We start from the raw sequence: 14,790 nt of genomic DNA, 5'->3' as shown, positions 1-14,790 counted from the left end.
AAATTTTTACCATTATACAGCAATCTGAGTGCACAGGCAATGCTCCACAGGATAAAATCAGCTATCCATGGCTGTCTAGTCTAGTGGGTACTTGATGAATTAATGATTTTTCTTCATTCTCCAATTCACAATGACAGTTTCTTGTTTTAGGGTACGTGCACACGTACAGAATCCTGCACAGTCTTCATGCGCAGGATTTGTAACTGCAGATTAGAAGCTGTGCTCAGTCATTTAGTTTACATTAAAATCTGCCGCAAATCTGCGTACATGTGAACGTAACCTTAAACTGGTGAAAGTTGGGAAGGACAACAAGCTATCATACAAAAAACAACTAGCAAAGATAAAATTATAAAAACTGTTGCCCTAGATTTTCATATATGACTGTGGGCTTGACATACAAGGTCGTGTGTGTGTAGGGGGATTCTGACAATCTCTTGAAGTCTGACCTTGGTGGGGTAATTGTTATTGCTAGATTCAAACATGCTCAATCATTTGTTAACTTTGGAGACATTTTAAGAGTAACCTTGTCTGTCTGCAAGTCATCTCACTCTACGCAATGAGCATGAACATTTAGGTTGTGTTCACATGTTCAGGTTTCTAATTGCAGTTATTGAAATCAAAGTAAGGAACAATTCATGAATAGAACACTTTTTAAAATCCTGGCTGTGTATTCAATAATTTTAATTAAAAACCTGAATGTGTGAACATAGCATTATGGGGAACAATAGGTGACCATATAAGTTGGATAGAAGTTGGTTAATTATTAAATCAATGTTAGTCTGTTAAACTAGTTTAATGTCAATGCAAACATACACATTTTAGGTTATACTGCCCAATACAATTGTTAAAAGTAGCCATACTACATGTTTGATTACACTAGTGAAGTAATGGCTGATGTATCAACTAAATTGATGTTATAAGGCCTAAGGAAGACCAAAGTGTGGTGTACCGGTACAGGACCTGGTCCTGTCCCTGTCTAAAGTCCCCTCATTCCCATAGGGCTCTCCTGCAGGGCTTACCCCTGGTCACCTCATATAAATGGTATATTGTTTAATACATATATATATATGCATATATATATACATATATATACACATATATATATATATATATATATATATATATATATATATATATATATATATATATATACACACACACACACACACACACACATATTTTATAAATGTATAGGATATATATATTTAGGACCTTTCGGGGTCACGTGATGTACACTTGTAATGTATAATTGCTTAAAGTGGTACTCCGTTCATTTTAGTTTTTTTGGTCCCCTACTCTGTTTCAAAATTGCAGCTTACCTTCCCCTTAACTTTGTTTCTGTGCTGTACCTGCAGCGAGATTGCTCATCTGTTCATTTTACCTTGTTTGTTTAGTCCGTCCTGACTTCCTCTGTTCGTGCTTTGTGTGTACTACATTTCCCAGTACTGCTTGCGGCTGTTTTTTTTGTTTTTTTTTTAACACTTGGTCCTCCCTTTTTAGTTTGCCTCATTTACCTAATCATGCCTCCTCAACTCCTTAGTAGTTGTCTACTCTGCCCCCCCCCCCCTTTTTTGACTGACAGTTGTGGCTTGAGGCTGCTGAGTGGCAGCTTAACATGCTGGGAGTGACGTATGCGCTCCGTTGGCCAATCGGGGCTCCCTGCGTGGTTTTAAAAATGTATGTTTAAAGTGTTGTGGGGGCCAAGATATATAAAGCTATATATATATATGTGTGTGTGTGAACCCCCGGCCGCCTGTGCATTCATAATGTAACAACCGAAGGCGCATTTATAATTATATACCCACTGCCTGTAATATGATCAATATATACCCCCCCCTGCCAGCACTATTACCAATATGTACCCCCTGGCACACATTTAGATCACCCCCCGTCGGCGCATTTATGTCACCCCCTGGCGCATTTATGTCACACACACCCCGGCAGGCGCATTTGTCAATAATTCAGCGACATTTGTGAAAAGTCTTTTTCCTGCAGAGCATCGCACCAGCCGCCGCAGACACAATGCTGTTGATAGAATGCTATTCACACATACCGCTGCGGGGCCATATTATATAGATGTGATGTGGTGGCCAGATATATAGTATTATATGGCCCCCACAGCACTTCTGTATAATATGCCCCTGCAGCGGTATGTTTGAATAGTATTCTATCAACAGCATCGTGCCGGCGGCTGGTGCGATGCTCTGCGGGTAAAATAGTTTTCACAAATATCGCTGCATTAAAGACAAATGCACCAGTTGGGGGGGGGGGGGTGACCTAACTGCGCCGGGGGGGGGGGGGGGTACGTATTCATAATTGCTCGGGGGGGGCTTATACATATTGATAATTGCGCCGGCATGGGGTATATAATAATTCTTGCGCCTGCGGGGGATACATTAATAATGCGCCGGCAGGGGTTTACATAGAAATATACTGCGGGGGGGGGGGGTGTGTGTATATTTTAGCACGGGCGGGGGTTATATCTGCGCTGGGGGGCTAGATATATAGCGTTACATATCTTGCCAGCCACAGCTCTTTTAATATACATTGTCAATTTTAAAAGCACCGTCTGAAGCCCTGATTGGCTCCTCAGTACCGGCCATTCAGGGCTACCGACGGTGAATTTAAAAATGAAAAAAAAATAATACATCGTGTACATGGCAGGATTGCGGACCATGCCGCCCGCTTCCCTGCTTAATAACTTTTGATCGGATCGGGTTTCAGAAGTGAGACCCAGTGCGATCAATCCCTCAGCCCCTGTACTACTACCTCCATCATGGAACAGAGTCTGTTCCATGATGGAGGTAGTAGTACAAGCACTAATGTAGCCTCACCAACCCCTGTCAGACTACTGCAGCCAGAAACTACTCCTCCTATCCTGGAAACAAGTCTGTTCCATGATGGGAGTAGCAGTAGTCCTGGCAGCAGCAGTCTGTAGGTGGCTGAAAGGATTAAAATTAATTAAGTAATAGTGTACACAGAGTCTAGAGAGCAGTTTGCCGCATGCGCATAACAGATCTAAGCCACACGCTGCAACCTAACTACATTGCCCGCCCCCCCAGCTGGCGTTGCGCAACTACGTCACAGAAGGAGCGTGATTGGATCAGAGCCATCCAATTAGAAAACCAAAACAACGCTACCCCCAGAAAGGAGGACTGAATGTGTGAAACTAATGCATATTCAACAAGGGGGTTGGAATGAAAAAACATGCAGGTGGCCGGCTCAGACAACATCAGAAAGAGGAATAGACACGTTCTGACAGCAACAAGAGGGCACACAGAAACTACACAGCATCCGGACAGAATACAAAAAGGTAAAATAAAAGCCAAAACACCCAGAAAGACAAAACCAAACACAAGCAAACAAAACACACAATAAAAAAGGGGCACATATAACGAAAAAAAAAAGAACACAAAAAAAAAAAGGAGTACCCCTTTAGAGGACCTTCCAGGGTCATGTGATGTACCCAGAGTTTCCTGGGTTCAGAACTTGCAGGTTTACTGACCAGTGAGCTTAGTTCAGCCCCTTATTATATAAAGGGCTGTAGCCACTAAATTCTCTCTCTCTCTCTTAGGGTGGGTTCACACTACGTTTTCTCCCATACGGGAGCGCATACGGCAGGGGGGAGCTAAAACCTCGCGCTCCCGTATGCCTTCGTATGCGCTCCCGTATGTCATTCATTTCAATGAGCCGGCCGGAGTGAAACGTTCGGTCCGGTCGGCTCATTTTTGCGCCGTATGCGCTTTTACAACCGGACCCAAAACCGTGGTTGACCACAGGTTTAGGTCCGGTTGTAAAAGCGCATACGGCGCAAAAATGAGCCGACCGGACCGAACGTTTCACTCCGGCCGGCTCATTGAAATGAATGACATACGGGAGCATATACGGTGACATACGGGAGCGCGAGCTTTTAGCTCCCCCCTGCCGTATGCGCTCCTGTATGGGAGAAAACGTAGTGTGAACCCAGCTCCGGATTATCAAGCAAGCACAAACATCTCAGCAGAGATCTCAATTCATCTAGGCCAAAGCCTAAAGAACCTGAAGCCACTAAACCGTGAGTTACCAAGATCAAGCTATCAAATCCTGTGTGACTACTACCAGCTAAAATATTGTAATTAGTAGCACAGTGGCCTGCATCAAAGCGCATTGCTTCAAAGTCCCAGCAAGACCTGTGAGGAACCTGCATTCTGGTTACCTCTTAACCCCTTAAGGACAGGGGTTTTTTCCGTTTTTTGCATTTTCGTTTTTTGCTCCTTGCCTTTAAAAAATCATAACTCTTTCAATGTTGCACCTAAAAATCCATATGCTGGCTTATTTTTTGCGCCACCAATTCTACTTTGCAATGACGTCAGTCATTTTGCCCAAAAATCTACGGTGAAAAGGGAAAAAAAATCATTGTGCGACAAAATTGAAAAAAAAAAACGCAGTTTTGTAACTTTTGGGGGCTTCCGTTTCTACGTAGTACATTTTTCGGTAAAAATGACACCTTATCTTTATTCTGTAGGTCCATACGATTAAAATGATACCCTACTTATATAGGTTTGATTTTGTCGGACTTCTGGAAAAAATCATAACTATATGCAGGAAAATTAATACGTTTAAAATTGTCATCTTCTGACCCCTATAACTTTTTTATTTTTCCGTGTATGGGGCGGTATGAGGACTCATTTTTTACGCCGTGATCTGAAGTTTTTAACGGTACCATTTTTGCATTGATAGGGCTTATTGATCGATATATATGATATAAAAAGTGACCAAAAATGCACTATTTTGGACTTTGGAATTTTTTTGCGCGCACGCCATTGACCGAGCGGTTTAATTAATGATATATTTTTAAAATTCGGACATTTCCACACGCGGTGAAACCATATATATGTTTATTTTTATTTACACTTTTTTTATTGGAAAAAGGGAGGTGATTCAAACTTTTAATAGGGGAGGAGTTAAATGATCTTTATTCACTTTTTTTTTTTTTCACTTTTTTTTTGCAGTGTTCTAGCTCCCATAGGGACCTATAAACACTGCACACACTGATCTCCTATGCTGATCACTGGTTTCTCATAAGAAACCAGTGATCAACGATTCTGCCGCATGACTGCTCAGGCCTGGATCTCAGGCACTGAGCAGTCATTCGGTGATCGGACAGCGAGGAGGCAGGTAGGGGCCCTCCCGCTGTCCTGTCAGCTGTTCGGGATGCAGCGATTAGCCGCGGCTATCCCGAACAGCCCGACTGAGCTAGCCGGCAACTTTCGGTTTCACTTTTAGCCGCTAAAGGGTTAATAGCGCACGGCGCCACGATCGGCGCTGCGCGCTATTAGAGGCGGGTCCCGGCTTCACTATGACGCCGGGCCCCCCGTGATATGACGCGGGGTTACTGTGTAACCCCGCGTTATATCAGGAGAGCAGGACCAAGGGCGTACCTGTACGCCCTTGGTCCTTAAGGGGTTAAGAGACTGTTATGTATAAAGACTGTTGCATAAAAGCTTCAAGTAAAGTTCTTCAGTTTATTCATAAAGTCTGCTGTGGACATTCAGTTATTTTCCTTACCGTTTCTGGGCCGGTTGGCAGTAGGACCATTAACTCTAAGCAAACTGAACCCTGGCGTCACAACATCTAAGGGTTAATACCACCAGACCCTGCACTTACATCACCACAACACCCCAGGCACCACAACTCTCCTAGTTCTCCACAAAAGCATTAGGTTAAAACAAACTTATTTGCTGTGTTTTTTTTCTGGAATAAAAATTTTTCTCTTTATTTGTACTAAAAAAGGTACAAATACTGCCAAACCATGACCACTAGAGATTAACCAATTGAAGCCGACGAACCCGAATTCGTTAAGAATTTCATGGTTTATTCGATTCGTAACGAATGAGAATATCTCCACGATTCTATCACGCAAATCGCTTCATTAAACTCCATTTTACAGCGTTCCAGGCTCCAGGACATGTAAAGTGAGGGTTCCACATGTCATTACATGGGGTAGGGAATGCTGGGAAGGGAGGAAGGCAGGATGACCCTGAATCACATGTGGGATGCAGCCTATCAGCATTCATTTACCCCTGTGAGGCCACAGCCCCATATAATCGGCAGCCGTCTTGTGACTGCTCATTTCATGCCATATACACTGCAGAGATAGAACAGACTGTGTGTCTGTGTGTGTTACACAGAGATGCTGAATCGATTGTACCACAGCGTTCCACTGCCAACTGCTAGTTACATTAGCGTTGTGGACAGAGAGGAGTGCAGTGCTTGTTGTCACGGAGAAGGATTTTGGTGCCAGCCATTAACCCCTTAATGACCAAGCCCATTTTCACCTCAAGGACCAGGCCAATTTAATTTTTGCGTTTTAGTTTTTTCCTCCTCGCCTTCTAAAATCCATAACTCCTTTATATTTCCATGTACAGACCCATATAAGGGCTTGTTTTTTGCATGACCAATTGTACTTTGTAATGAATCCTCATTTTACTGTAAATTGTACGGCGAACCGAAAAAAAAATTTGGGGGAGGAAATTTAAATGAAAACCAAAATTTTGCACATTTTGGAGGGTTTTGTTTTCACACTGTACACTTTACGGTAAAGATGATAGGTGTTCTTTATTCTGTGGGTCAATACGATTAAAATGATACCCATGGCTAGATACTTTTTTTTTTTTTTAGCGGTACAAAAATATAAAACTTTTTGTACAAAATTAGTAATCTAAAATCGCCCCTTTGACCACCTATAACTTTCATTTTTCCGTATATAGGGCAGTATGAGGGCTCATTTTTTGCGCCGTCATCTGTACTTTTTTTAGATACCACATTTGCATATATAAAACTTTTAGATAAATTACTACTTTTTTTTTTATAAAATGTGACAAAAAAGCAGGATTTGTGGACTTAAATTTTTTACGTTTACGCCATTCACCGTACGGGATCATTAACATTATATTTTGATAGTTCAGACACTTACGCATGCAGCGATACCAAATATGTTTATGCTTTTTGGGGGTAAAATGGGAAAAACTGTCAATTTTCATTTTTATTGGGGGGAGGGGATTTTTCACTTTTTTTACATTTTATGTCCCCATAGGGGACTATCTATAGCAATCAGGACACAGCACTGCTCAGTATTATCGGTGATCTGCTCTGGTCTGCTCGATCGCAGACCAGAGCAGAAGCCCCGCGGAGACAGCCGGAGCCAGGTGAGGAGACCTCCGGCTGTCATGCTGTATGGTCGGATCCCCGCGGATCACGGCATCGGACACGGACATCCGCGCGATCGGGGATGTCGGCCATTGCCGGCGGGTCCCCAGCTGCTGCTAGCAGCCGGAACCTGCCGTGTATGACGCGAGCACCCTTTCGATGCTCGCGGTCATACACAGGACGTAAATGTACGTCCTGGTGAGGGAAGTCCTGCCAATCCAGGACGTACATTTACGTCAGTGGTCGTTAAGGGGTTAAGCTCCCAGTCACTTCATTCAGCATTTTATCAGAGGGGCAGATAGCTTTTCGTTGCCTCATACATATCAACAAGCTGCCTGAACTTCAACCTTATCACAGGAGGCAGGAAAGATTTTTCAGCGCAATTCTGTGTATTTTTTCCCCCAAGAAATCATCTGCTGCATATACTAGTCTGTAGACGGTATAAAAACCAGTTCACACCATTCTTAACCCTCTGTGACAGAGTGCAATTTTAGGGTTTAATCCTTTTTTTGTGGTGCTGCACTGTTGTCCTGCTGCTGTGCAAAAATATGTTTTTTCAGCAAACTGTAGCGCATTTGTCTGCCCTCATACATGCATACCACATACCTACATCAAAGCAGTCTACTATTTTGTATCTGTAAATCTGTAACAAGTCATGGCAAAAAGTAATCACTGGCTGGTGTTTTACAAAAATACTGAGTTTTTTGGTGTATTGTAGCGCATTTTTTTGCCCTCATACGTGAATACCACATACCTACATCTAAGTAGTGTACCATTTTGTACCTGTTAATCTGTCAAGGGCCTACATACTGTGAAAGTCCAAGCAAAATTACTCACCGGCTGGGGTTTTACAAAGCTTAGAGTTTTTAGAGTGCATACCACATACCTACATCAAAGCAGTCTACTATTTTGTATATGTAAATCTGTAACAAGTCTAGATACTGGGAAAGTCCAGGCAAAAGTAATCACCGGTTGGCGTTTTACGAAAATACGTTTTCCAAGTGTACTATAGAGCCTTTTTTCTGTCATATGTGCATACCGCATACCTAGAAGTAAGTAGTGTGCTTTTTTTGTACCTGTTAATCTGAAACAAACCTACATACAGTGAAAGGCCAGGGAATAGTAACCACCGGCTGGTGTGTTACGAAAATACGTTTTCCAAGTGTACTATAGAGTCTTTTTTTTCTGTCATATGTGCATACCACATAGCTACATCTAAGTAGTGTACTTTTTTGAACCTGTTAATCTGCAACAAGCCCACATACAGTGAAAGGAGGGTAGTGAAGCGTATTTACTCCCCTTGTATACGCACTAAGAATGTCAGGCAGAGAAGTGCCAGGACATGCTCAGAGGAGTGGCAGAGGCCTAAATTTATCAGGCAGAGGTTGCAGCAGACTAGGGTTGAGTGGCAGCAGTGAGAGGCCTGAGCACTCGGTATCAGCTACCTGTCGTGTCTCTACCGACAACCCATCTGTCGTTGTCGATTGGTTGACGCGGTCATCCGCTTCATCACAAGTAACATCTGATACCCTCAGTCAACAGTCAGTGGGTTCCTCAGACACAACCCTCAGTTAGCATGGCCCGGGAGCAGTCCCTGTCCTTTCATTGCCTCTGTCCTATGCTGTTCCCACCCCTAAAAAATTCTTACGCAGTGGGTTCAGCTCCACTATTCAGTGAGGAAGATGTATTAGACAACAGTCAGCAGCTACTGCCCAGCCAAGAAGTGGAGGAAACATCTGCCGCTTCCTACACTAGGCAGGCAATTATTGATGAGGAGAGTGACATGGGGAGGTGGTGTATCCAGCATTCAGGGTCCTGAATCATACACTGTAAAGGAACCTGAGGAGGACCTCAGTGACTTTTAGACAGAACTCTATGATGATGAAGCCGATTGCACTTGGGAGCCGGGTGCAGAGCAGGCTTTATCATCAGCAGAAGAGTGTTGCAGGTTGCCCGTGAGGCAGAAGATAAGCCAGCAAGGTGGTAGCATTCTGGAGCCAAAACGTGCTCGGGGTAGGCCACCTCCTTCGCAGCAGCCTACCTTCCCAGGAGGTAGTGGAACAGGGGTTCCTGGAGATGGCGGCAGTAGCAGTCAAGTATTGCACACGGTTGGTGGTAAAATCAGATACTCTGGATGCTTGATGGAAAAACTGCCAGACCACAGAGGAAGTTAACACAGCCACATGCAAGATATGTCGGCAGAAGGTGAAGCGTGGACAGGGTAGCAATATTGGCACCACGGCCCTGCGTCAACATATGATGCGCCACCATAAAGCGGCCTGGGACAACCGTGGCTCAGATGTGGTGGTCCAGCCTGCCGCATCACCCAGTGGCCCGCTACTCCCTCTTTCAGCCAGCCAAGGGTAGACCACCTCAGGCGAAGGGAGCAGTGTGTCATACCCTCCTGTCGCTCCAGATGCTTCTGCTCCTCCTACTTGTAGTCAGCCATTTCGCCAACAATCCATAGGTGAAACCATGTCCAAAAGACAACAGTATGCGCCCACTCATCCAATGGTGCAGAAGCTGAATGTCCTCCTTTCCAAGTTGCTGGTGCTGCAGTCCCTCCCATTTCAAGTGGTGGACTCTGCACCTTTAAGAGAATTGATGGCTTGTGCCGAGGCAGAGAGTCCCAAGCAGTCATTTCTTTGCGAAGAAGGCCGTACCAGCCCTGCATAATTTTTTTACAAGAGAAGGTGTGCCAATCTTTGAGCCTGTCGGTGTGTCCAAAAGTGCACGGCAGCGCTGATGTGTGGAGCTATAACTACGGGCAGGGACAATACGTCTTTTACGGCCCACTGGGTAAATGTGGTTCCTGCACAGCCACAACAGCAACTTTGACAGGTCACACCACTTCCTCCTCCACGCTCTCGCTCTCAGGCAGTTGTTCCTGTGACAGTATGCGACTCCGCCTCCTCATCCTCCGTGGCCTCGGCCTCCACTGCACGTACAAATCTCAGTGGCCCTTCATCGTACCATGTGTGTAGGGCACGGCGTTGTCATGCTGTTCTTCACATGGTTTGCCTTGGCGAACGTAGTCACACAGGGGAGCAACTGCTAAAATTCATTTGTCAAGAAATCAGAGTATGGTTTACTTCACGAAAACTGGAAATGGTAACCATAGTGACAGATAACGGGAAGAACATCGTGTCCATGCTGTGACAAGGAAGTGTGAAACATACGCCCTGCATGGCACACCTGTTGAATCTGGTTGTCAAGCACTTCCTGAAGTCTTCACCCCATTTGTAAGACATCCTATCAATGGCAAGGTAACTGTGCATGCACTTCAGCCACTCTTACACTACAAAGCACACACTCCTTGAGCTGCAGCGTCAGAACGGTATCCCACATAGTCTTATTTGTGACGTTGCCACACTTTGGAATTCCACCCTCCATATGTTGGACAGACTATACAAAAGAAAAATCATCACCGATTTCTTGATGATCCAAGCAGATAGGGGTACTCCCCTATGCAACTTCAATGTGAACCAGTGGCAGGTCATACATGACACCTGCCATTTGCTGAGGCTCTTTGAGGAAGCCACCTTACTTGTAAGTTGCCTGGATTACAGGATGAACAACGTAATTCCACTCCTACATTGCCTACAACAAATGATTGAAATGATGGCTGGTTACGGCAATGGAGACGTTGCGCCTACATCTCATGGCTACATGAGCCCAGTGGGGGCTGAACTGGAGGAGGAGGATGGGGGCAGAGTGGAGCACAGTTTAGGTTTGATGAGATGGGCGGTATTTCTAGTTATCGGACAGGAGAGGAGAAGCATAATCAGCCAGAGGAGCTAGAGGGTTATTATAAGAAAGGTGAGACAGAGGACCCAGACACACCGTGGCAGTATGCAGTGGAGATGGAGGCAGGGAGTCTCTCCGGATCACTGGCGCAAAAGGCACAACACATGCTCAGTTGCTTGCGAAATGCCCCCAAATTGTCATAATTAGTCAGCGGGATGACTTCTGGCTCTCCACCTTATTGGACCCTCGCTACAGTCACAGAATGGGGGCTTTTTTTTTTTTTTTTTTACACCCAATAAGAGGGAGGACAAACTGACCTACTACAGAGAGATCCTACGTAGTCAGTTGGCCGATGCCCGGCGACATGGTCCATCCACTCGCAGGTCTGACTCGGGGGACCCTCTGCACTCACCTTCCCCTGCCATTGCTGCTGGGGAGGGGAGGGGTGGCAGGAGCAGTACTAGCTCCATTATCAACAGCCTAAGTCTACAGTCGATGAGTAGCTTTCTTCACCCGCATAGTGAAGCAACTCATCAGCAACAGGTAGACATGGAGCAGGACCTGAACCAGCAGGTGGTGGTATACCTTGACATGGCCATGCCAACAAACATTGAAGATCCGCTGGACTTCTGGGCAGCCAAACTTAATTTATGGCCACAACTAGCAGAGTTTGCCCTGGAAAAGCTGTCCTGCCTGGCCAGTAGTGTGCCATCAGAGCGGGTGTTTAGTGCGGCAGGGCCATAGTCACCCCAAGGCGAACTAGTCTGTCCTCAAAAAATGTGGAGAGACTGACGTTTGTGAAGATGAATCAGGGATGGATCAGCCAGGATTTCCACCCACCAATGCCAGATGCCTCAGAGTAGATTGACCATGCTTCTATACCAAACACTTCACAATTATGGTTATGAAACCCTCTTGGGTACTGCAAATGCCTGCTTCTGACTGATCCTATGTCTTTCAGGAACTACTTGCCTCACTGATGCTTCTGGCCTTGGGCCTTTAATTTTTTGATGTCTAGCAGTAGCTAAATACATGCTTAATCCAAATTTCAACATTGATCTTTCAATGTAAGGGGTTATGAAACCCTCTTAGGTACTTCTGATGCCTGCTCCTGACTGCTCTCCTGTGTCTTTCAGGAACTACATGGCTTACTGAGGCTTCTGGGCTTGGGCCTTAAATTTATGGATGTTTTGCACTAGCTTACATACATGCTTAATTGAGATTTCAACATTGATCTTTCAATCTTAGTGGTTATGAAATCCTCTTGTGTTCTGCTGATGCTTTTTCCTGACTGTCTTTCAGGATCTACTTGGCTTACTGATGCTTCTGGGCTTGGGCCTTAAATTTTTGGATAGTAGCACTACCTAACATGCATCTTCAATAGAGATTTCAACATTCACCTTTTACTTTTAGGGGTTGTGAACCCCTCTTGCGTACTCATGCTGCTTCCTGCTCCACTCGGTCAGCCCATTGGTCCTGTGACAGTGTTCGACTCCACCATGTCCTCAGCCTCCACTGCCTGGACAAGTCTCAGTGGCCCTTCAGCATATCATATGTACAGGGCATGGTGGTTTAACACTGTTCTTTACATGGTTTGCCTTGGCGAAAAGTGTTGGAAACAATGGCTGGTCAGGGCAATGGAGACATTGTGCCTACATCCCACGGCCCTGTGGGGGCTTGTTAGATTTGGCCCTTTGTACCCACACGCTGGGGTCCAGGACACTAAAACTTGGGAGTTAAAAGTTAAATTTCAAAATCATTTAATTAAATTTCAAAATCTTAAATAAAATTAAAAAAAAAAAAAAAAAAAAAAAAAAAATCACATTTCAATGGTCTCCTCATGCTTCAGCCAACTCCAGGCGGTGTCATTCAGGAAATATATGATTTACTGATACTGCTGCTGGGCCTGAGTCTGGGAATATAAATTTTGTTATGGTAGGTAGCACTAGCACTAGCTAGCCAGGTTTAAATTTCTGAATTCATCTTTTAATCTTAGGGATTGTGAAGGCCTAGTGTCTGCTCATGCTGCTGCCAACTCCGGGCTGTGCCATTCAATCACTATATGGTCTCCTCATGCTGCCAACACCACCATGCTGTGTCATTCAACCACTATATGGTCTCCTCATGCTGCCAACACCTCCACGCTGTGTCATTTAGCCACTATATGGTCTCCTCATGCTTCAGCCTCATCCAAGTTGTGTCATTCAGCTACTATATGGTCTCCTCATGCTGCCAACACCTCCACGCTTTGTCATTCAGCCACTTTATGGTCTCCTAATACTGATGCCACCTCCAGGCTCAGTCATTATGCCGCTCTGCAGCAGTGATTCTAAAAGCGATGCTGGTAAACTGCATGTCATACTGAATAACAGTATTATTTCACTACCCCAGCACACGCCATATGCGTGTTAGAACACCACAACGTGTTCTATACCCCTATTAGGGCTCACTGTAGGCCAGAAATAGCAGTTTTTAATATAGTTTCACCGCAAATAAATTCGAATCGAAACAAAAGTTTTCAAAAAATTTGGCGAATCGGGCAAATCGAATTTTTTAAAAGTTCGCTCATCTCTAATGACCACCACTACCATTAACCCTGACTAAGTTATGTTGTAGTAAAATCCATTATACAAAGATTGAAATTCCAACAGTGTCCACATAGTGGTAGATACCAGCTGTATGTTAGCATGATAATACTATATAATTACATAATGAGACAATACTCATAGGTGATTTCTTCTCTGATCAGTTATTCATTTTTACTTTTCTTTTTATCGAGCCCAGACTGCCATAAAGACTTCTCTCAGCCAAGTCCCTGCTTTCTCCAGCACAATCCCTATCTCTTTACTATCTACCCATGTGTATTGCCCCACACAGTAACAATGATCACTTTCTATATATAAATGTTATAGTTATTATATGGTGGCAGCATGAGGTTTAACGTTTATACTGCTACTACTATATGGGGCCTATTATGTGGTGGCACGGTCGATGGAGTACACGTAAAAAAATACCAAAGTCCAAAATTGCACATCTTTGGTCACTTCATATTCCATAAAAAAATTGAAATAATTTAAAAAGTACCATCAAAACGAAAATGGGACCAATAAAAACTCATAGCCTTTTTGCAGAGAAATAAAAGTTATAGGAGTAAGAAAAGGACAATTTTAAAGGGGTTCTCCGGTGCTTACACATCTTATCCCCTATCCAAAGGATAGGGGATAAGATGCCTGATCGCGTGAGTCCCGCAGCTTGGGGCACCCGTGATCATGCACGCAGCACCCCGTTTGTTATCAGTCCCCGGAGTGTGTTCGCTCCGGGTCTGATTACGGGAGACTACAGGGCTGGCGGCATGTGATGTCACGCCTCCACCCCCGTGTGACGTCATGCTCAGCCCCTCAATGCAAGCCTACGGGAGGGGGCATGATAGCTGTCACGCCCCCTCCTGTAGCCTTGCATTGAGGGGCAGAGCGTGACGTCAAACGGAGGCGGAGGCGTGACGTCACATGCCGCCGGCCCTGTAGTCGCCCGTAATCAGACCCGGAGCGGGACTGATTACAAACGTGGTGCCGCATGCATGATCACGGCTGTCCCCAGCGGCGGGACTCCCACGATCAGGCATCTTATCCCCTAGCCTTTGGATAGGAGATAAGATGTGTAAGCACCGGAGAACCCCTTTAAGCATACAAATATATACAAAACCTATATATATATTGGGTATCCTTGTAACTGTATGGACCTACAGAATAAAGATAAGGTGTCATTTTTGCCGAAAAGTACACTGCATAGAAACTGAAGCCCCCAAAATTTACAAAATGGCATTTTTTTTTAATTTGATTTCCCCCCACAAATAAA

The 14,790-nt window shown here is 44.6% G+C and overlaps 1 protein-coding gene across 1 annotated transcript in view; it reads right to left on the bottom strand.

The window, feature by feature from the left end:
- The window catches only part of LOC130291895 (G-protein coupled receptor 143-like), a 190,717-nt gene that overhangs the window by 34,811 nt on the left and 141,116 nt on the right, over positions 1-14,790 (bottom strand). The gene's annotated exons all lie outside the window — the stretch shown is intronic.

The sequence above is a fragment of the Hyla sarda genome, chromosome 9 (assembly GCF_029499605.1).
Source record: "Hyla sarda isolate aHylSar1 chromosome 9, aHylSar1.hap1, whole genome shotgun sequence".
NCBI classification, from domain to species: domain Eukaryota; kingdom Metazoa; phylum Chordata; class Amphibia; order Anura; family Hylidae; genus Hyla; species Hyla sarda.
The sequence above is the reverse complement of the archived record's forward strand: the minus strand, read 5'-3'. Positions and strand labels throughout refer to the sequence as shown.